This window comes from Macaca fascicularis, chromosome X (genome assembly GCF_037993035.2).
Source record: "Macaca fascicularis isolate 582-1 chromosome X, T2T-MFA8v1.1".
In the NCBI taxonomy this organism is placed as follows: domain Eukaryota; kingdom Metazoa; phylum Chordata; class Mammalia; order Primates; family Cercopithecidae; genus Macaca; species Macaca fascicularis.
In genome coordinates, this window is record NC_088395.1 from 117,804,271 (window position 1) to 117,812,357 (window position 8,087).

The window sequence follows — 8,087 nt, forward strand, 5'->3', positions numbered from 1 at the left end:
AATGGGGTGCAACGAAGAAAAGGTCACTTCGTGGAACAACAGGTAACATTTGGCCAAGGACAGAGAGAAGGGAGTGTTAGGAGGAAAGTGAATGGAGTTTATTCCACAGCAGCTATAACAACCCTAATTTCTAGCAACCAGGCTATGGAGATTCTGCACAGCAGTGTTAGGTGAAAGGAGAGCAAATAATTGTTTTTGCTCTGAAAGGCCAAGCAAGACCCCTGTAAATACTGTACTACATCACAGTCAAAGTCCTGGTCCCTTCAATCTGAGACTTTCATTTGGACACAATTCCAGGAACATGATTCTCAAGTTGTTTTGTTTGTTTCATTTTCACAAACTGTAAAGACACTCATCATCTCATTCCTCAGCTTTCCTGACCAGTGTACTGTTAACCCTTGAACCTGAAATTACTACCTTCTACCCCTACTCCTGCACCAACCCTCCTGCTGGCTAGTTGAAGATCTAAGAGATAAGTGGGGGTTGGAGATAACAGGTGAGCCACATAGAGCCCAACAAGGAAAGGAAGCATGTTCTGTCTCCACTCACTCAGCCCATACCAATGTTTTCATAAAACAGTTCTGAGCATTTCTATAACTCTGGTCTCTGAGATCTCCTTCTTGGCATTTCCTTACAACTCCCTCTGTACCTTCTATGCCAAGATGGAAGTTGAGCTAGAGGTAGGGCACAAGGAAACAGGGGCTCAGGAGAATTAGGCCTTTAAATATTGGCAACCAAATCAGCTAGACAGTGAGATATTCCTCAAGCAAATATCCCTGGTGTGGAATTTTGGTTTTAAAATCAAGGGAGGCTGTTTTGTCTGGGTTCATATTCTTTAGCCATCTTTTCCACCTTCATAATTATAAATCTAGCAGGGAATCACAGAACCTGGGAATTAGAAGGAACCTTAGAAGCCACATCTATCCTCTTGTTCAGTGCAGAAATATCCTCCTGACAGTCTGAAAAACCCATCCCTCTGCAAAACAGCTTATTCCATATTTGATCATTTCCTAACTGTTAAAAGGATCTTCCTTAGGTTGAGGAAAAATTAGCTTCACACAAACAATTTCTAATTCCTCTTTCACATGACAGCCCTCTAAAATATCTAGCATGGCACCCCAAGTCATTCATCCTCTGGGCTAAATATCCTCAGTTCTTTTAAACCATGCCTCATAGGACATGGTTTCCAGACTTTTTGCCACTCTAGTTGTCTTTTGGGCATAAATCTACTCAGTGTGTAGCCCGTAGCTTAATCGAAATCCTCTGTTGTTTCTGGCATGAACTACTACTATGTGCCTGATTCTAGGTTTGTAAAATTGACTTTTAATTTTACTTGGATGCTGGGCTTTGTATTCATTCTCAAAAACCATTGCCTTGTTTATTTCAATTTGTCTCCTTAAGATCTTTCTTTATCTTGAGCCTCATATACAAAATCATATTCTTCATAGTAATGTTTCTCAATCTTTTATCATTATCACACTCCTAAAGAGTCTTTTTAGATATTTTTCCCAATCTCTCTCCATGAAATTTTAATACCACAGATATGCTGTCTGTTTATTTGCTGTATGTATATCTCTGTTTCATGTAAAATAGAAATTTTTTTCACTCTTCAAGAATCAATTTTTGCCCTCTTGGGAGCAATATCACCCGCGCTGAGAATACATGATCTATATCAACGAATGTTTTATATGCATATTTGATCAGACTGATGAAAGTATTGAATGAGAGGGTCCAGGACAGAATACTGCAGCATAACCTTAGAGTCTTCCCCTTTTGATAAGGTTGTTCAAACTTGAAACAATCCATATAACTCCTGCTACCACCCAGCTCCTACTTTTCCATCTTCTTCATGAAAATATCATAAGACTTTTTCAAATGTCTTGCTGAAATCCAGATACATTATTCTATGGTATACATTATGGTATCCCAGTGATCTATCCTTTTAGATACCCTTTTCAAAAAGGAAATGTACTTAGGCATTACTTGCTTTTAGTCATCCCATGCTTACCCGTAGTGATTTGGCTCCCTTTCTAAAGCCTCACAAATGATCTGCTTAACAGTGCATTCTATACTTTTGCCAAGGATAAATGCCATGCTCATTGGTCTTCAGTTTCCAGGATCTATATTTTGCACCCCACACCACCACCACCTACCTTCACTAAAAATTGGGATATTTCCCTGCCTCTTTGCACCCCTCATGTCTTCTTTTTGCCATAATTTCTCAAAGGTTACCAAGACTGGCTCTGTGATCACATCTGCACATTCTCTCAGCAGCCTCAAATGTAATTTGTGTGGGCCTGGAAACTCATTGAAGGCAGCTAAGGACTCCCTTATTATCTCCTTATCTATCTTGGGCTTCAATTCTCTTTCCAGTTCAAAGATCATGCTCCTTGATGGAGAGGTTAATTAACATGCCCACAGCCACACACCTAGTAAATTGGCAGAGCTGAGATTTAAATTGGGCTCTGTTTGACTCTGAAGACTGGCTCTTAACCAGAATGCTATGTGATTTCAAACACCAAATGAGTGGTATGGCCCATGGGTGTTGTATGAGTTCCAAAATAGGAGAGAACTATTTTAATAAGAGTAATCAAGGCAGCCTTTATAAAAGAGGTGAAATTTGAACTGGATCTTAAATAATGAGTAGGATCCCAATATGAACCAAATAATGATGTGTGCATATGTAGGAATCAGGGAAGAGACTGAGGATGGCATCCCAGTCAGGGGAAATAACAAAGAATAATAAAGGATAAGAATTGCCACCTTGGTCTGCCTCATAGTCTACTTGGTGGATCATTATGAACCTGATCACAGATCAGGTACTCATTTTTAATGGGGGTTGGAGTCCCAGCATGATTCAACCCTACCACCATATTTTTACGAAGATACCACAAATGATCAAGAGATAGCCAGAGCGTTCCTGCCTTCCCTTAATAACTGTTTATTAAAGCTCTGATGCTTGCTACTTGTATATTCTTGGGCAAGGCACAGCCCTTCCAGTCCTTGGTTTCCTTCTCTATAAAATAGGAATAAAACAGGCCTATTTTAGAGGGTTGTTGTGAGGATTAAACGAGCTAATTAATACATATAAAGTACCTAGAGCAGTACCTGACATAGTACTGAGGCTCAACAAATGTTACTTGCTGTTATTGTTATCATTACAGTGATTTACTTATTCATTCAATAAGCATTTACTGAGCTCCTACCATATACCAGATACTATGCTAGTTGCTGGAGTTATAATGGCAGCCTATAATAAGAAACATGATCTCACCCTCAATAAGTTAAAAATCAGTCATGTGCTTGCTTTGTGGAAGTTTTCAGTCTGTACTACTATTTTGTTCCATTATCTGGGTAATGTGGCACATTTTACTTATCTTAAAAGGACCTCCTTTAAAAGCTTGGGATAGCGGTAAGGATGCTTTTGATATGGTAGCCTAGGATTTGTGGAGCAAGTTGGTGGCTGCTTTCTCCACGATGCTATAGCTTCTGGTTAATTCCATCTCAGCCCTCACCCAAGTCTTGGATTCTGATCTTTTGCTTCCTCCAGCCTCATTCCCAGCCCAATATTTTCCCCTATATTGGGCATTTTCCATCCCTAGATTGTAGAACTGAGTTCCCTGAGGGAGAAAAAAAGCCAGCTGCACCAAGTATGCCAAGTGGTTAGCAGGGGCGGGGGTTGCTGTACATTGGTGTAGTATGGCTCAGCCATGTGGGGTAGTGTCATTTGGTTTTGGCTAGCTAACTACAGTCCTTACCTCTTTTTAGCTTGAAATCCTCCGAGGCCAGTGAAAGTGTGAACAGAAGCCACGGAAGAGGATGGACTGTCAGCTTCCAAACCAAATAGCCTTGGGGTGGAGTTCAACCAAGACTTTGGGAGAGAGTAAGTTGGATATCTTCTCTGTTGGCCTGGTTAACACAAAAATATGCTTCGCTGGCTGTCAGCAGAACTTTTTATAATCAGGGGAAGCAACTCATTTGCCTTGTCAACAAAAGGGCTCTAGTTTCTCAATATTAGTCAAAGGAAACCTCTGTCCCTAGTAGTTGAAATAAATGGTTACAGTGGTTGCTGATCTTTGGCTGTATCAAATCCATACCCCTTTGCTTGGTCATCAAACCTCTTTCTCCACCAAAAGCTTGGTTTCACCACTACTTGGCAATAGTCTAGCTGGCCTTTGTGTTCCATTTCTTAGGGCTGGACAAAACTTTCAGAAACATAACCACCACTGGGCTGGTGCTAGAGTAGGAAACTCAGGGCTGGAAAAGGTTGGGTGGAGGGTAATACTTTAGATACAGATGTCATCCAAGTCTTAGGCATAAATTGTAGCTGAGAAAGGGTCAGCCCTAGAGAATTGAGCATAGGGTACCAGGTGAGAGTGGACAAGGCCACAGACAGAAGACAAGGCAAGAAGTCAGGAATTGAGGTGATCCAGAACTCACAGGTCAGGAAGTGTTGTGTAATGTGGGATGGAGCCAAATAATGCAAGGCAACAACTAAGAACAAAGCCACAGATCAGGTACTCATTTTTAATGGGGGTTGGATTCCCAGCATGATTCAACCCTACCACCATATTTTTACTCAAGATGTATCCCTGGCTGTGACTGCTCTTTCTCACCCTTCCATCTACCCAGGTATTGCTTATCTTGCTACCCAGGTCTTACTACCCAGGTCTTGCTTCTCCAACCTTACTTTCTCCATGAAGCCTTCTCCCTCCCTGAGTGATCTGCACTCTTTCTGAATAATCATCTCACTTTGAGTCAGTATCATATCACACAGAGTTCTCGTTAATCATTCTTCAATGTTTCATGTGTGTGCTTGGATTTCTTCAGACTACAGACTCCTTGAGGACAGCAGCTCTAGCTTCCATACTTTTATACTCCCCACAGTGTGAAGCACAGAGCCAGGCACCAAGTAAATGTGCAGTAAATACTTGGCAAGGAATTCCAGAGATATTCAGAATGGAAGTCAGTAGCAACTTAGCAAGAGACTTGAAATTAGCCTACCACACACGCGAGTGCATAGACGCGCGCGTGCTCACACACACACGTGCTTAGAAAACCAAGTAAAACTGTCCTAAATGTGGAAGTCATGGAGGATGGTATTATAGTATCCCTTTGTCAGAGCTAGGTATGCATAAACAACTCTTTGAGAGCTGGGAAAGCTTATAGAATTAGAACAAAATGAGAGGAGGCAGCCTTGAGTTGTAATTAAGCCGGAGGGTGAAGTAAAGATAGGGAGGGGGTTAGAAGCAAACAGAAATATGAAAAATGTCTAACATGGAGGGAAGGGACTCTTTTTCAATCCCCATAATATGTCATTCATCTGGCATCCACTAATTTGGGATTTTTGAAAAATCGGACTAAGAGAGGTGATAGCTTGTTATAGCCAGATCTTGAAAGAAAAAGAACTGCTAAATTAATTAAGCCTCCTCCATGATGGGAGAGACAGTGAGAGATAGGGAAAAGTCTTGTTTGACTTAGTTAAGAGTTTTCCCAGTTCATTCCTAGAGCTCTTTAGAAATCTCATTAAGCTACTTGTAAATCCTGGTTATTCCTGTCCAATTTTTCCCTTATCATAAATACTTTGGAGTATTAAAACTACATTAAAAATTTACAATTCTGACTTTTCACTATCTTAGACTCCTTCTCCTCTTTCCCTCCTCAGTTAGTACCAAAAGAGAAGAGACTAAATAGGTATGGAAAGCCTAAAAGTACTGGGAGCTTTACTGTGCTATCTCATTTAGTCTTCACAGAAACAACTCTGTAGCAGAGATAGTGTTTTTCTTGATTATCAGAGGGGGGCACCTGCTGGGTGCTCGGGGTTATGTTAAGTAACCAGGCTAAGGCCACACAAGAAGGAAATTGTGAAGCCCCTGCTTCTAAAAAGCAATTCTTCCAACTCCAAAGACCTCCTGCTTTCCCCTAGACTATGTTGCCCCTAAATTGAAAATAATCATTGACTAATAGGGGATTAAAAGATTTTTCTTGACAAATATTGCTTTATTAATCATTTAAGTGGCTGTGAATTCATGAGAAGAACACATGTTCAAAAACAAAGGTTATATTCATAATAGACAAAAACTGGAAATAGCCCAGATGTCCTAGTTTTAGAAATGGAGAACGGATTAGCATTTGCCAGGGTTTGGGGGTGGGGAGAAGCTGTGTTGCAGGAGGGAGGTGGGTGTGGTTATAAAAGGGCAATACCATGAAGGATCTTTGAGGTGATGGCACTTTTTAGTATCTTGACTCTGATGGTAGATACATGAACCTAATGTGTTTAAAATTATATAGAACTAAATGTATATGCACAGATGAATATGAGTAAAATGAGAACTCTGAATAAGACTGGTGAATTGTATCAGTGTCAATATCCTAGTTGTGATATTATACTAAAGTTTTGCAAAATATTATTGGGGAAAGTTGAGAAAAGGGTAAACAGAATCTCTTTGTACTATTTCTTACAACTGCATGTGAAAATACAATAATCTTTAAAAAATTCAATGAAAAAGGAGATAATATGTAGTGGGAACAGATATATATATAAATTTAACACATATAATGTGTGTATATATGTAAATTCAATATATAAAGATGATTCAATGAAAACTGAGATAATATGTAGTGGGAATATATGTATTTATATATACATTAAATTTTATTTTATATATATATATATATATAAATCAAGTGTATTCTCTCTGATCTGACAGAAGTTTCTTTTGAAAGATGATGTTACAATAATCTTGTAGGTTTGAGTAGTTCAGCCAAGACTTGGAGACAAGGTGGTGGGACTTCCAGCTCAGGGAAATCATTCCCCAGGGAACAACACAGGTCGCTGAGCCTGATTGAGTGCAATGGAATGGGAGTGTGGTGTGAAATTTGAAGGAGTAGATTTCACGCTTCATTCAAGGCCATAACTTTTCAGGTTCCTCTGCTCTTTGCTGAGAGAATAAACTCTGCTTCCTGAGGCCTGGTTACAATGGGCCCCAGCTAGAACCAGCTACATAATTTGCTGGGCCTAGTGCAAAATGAAAATGTGGGGCCTCTTGTTCAAAATGTACTAGGAATTTCAAGACAGCCACAGCAGAACATTAAACTAGGTGTGGGGCCCCTCCAAGCACAGAATACTATGCGACTACACAGGTCCTGGCCCAAGTTAACATTTCTGCTAAATCCCCACAGCTGCAACATCTACAGAACACTGACCATCACTCCCTTTGCAGCCCCTCCCGGCTAGTCTGAATTGACTGAGATGATGGAGGCCCAAATGGCTCTTTGGGATCCATTCACTGTGTAGTCACAGTTCTGGACATTGGTAAATCCCTGCTGACTGATGGACTGGACTGCTGCTCCATAGATCAGATATAGAGCAAGAGAGGGTGGAACCCAGAGGCAGAAGGCATGCTGGAAAACTCTGGTGCCCATTGACAAAAGAGAGGCTGGTGAGAAGCAAATCAGGCTGGTGGCCATTCAGAAAGTGTACAATGGATGGAGAACTAAATTACAGCCTGGAGACCTGGGCTCAAATGCCAGCTTTGACACCTTGGAGATAATTAATTTCTGGGTGTGTCAGTTTCCTCATGTGTGAAATGAAGATAATAACAATAGTACTTTTCTCATTGGGCTGTCATGAGGATCAAATAAAATCATGGATAGGAAAGCACTATGAAAACTTTCATGTGAACAGAAATGTAAGACATCTCAGTTGACCACCAGTCTGATTATTACATACACATCCCTAAGCCTCTGCTAGCAGGTGGTGGCTGGCCTGATCCAGATGCCTGAAATAAGAAGTAAGGTTAAAATGCATGGCTCAGACATCCAGTTCTGGCTGAGACAGAGGAGTCCCATTCCCCACCCTCATTCCCAGTCCTCCCTCTTACAACTAAAAAATGCTGGCTATAATACAACAAAAAAACATAAGAAGGCTGAAATATAGGAAGAAGAAGGCAGACAACCCAAGCACCTAAGGACCTGAGAAACAACACAACTTTGAATACCCTGGGTTTTCTTTTTTCCTCCCACATATCTCAGATAGGATGTTGTAGAAGACTCCAACCTGAAACGTCCCACAAGCACAGATGAAA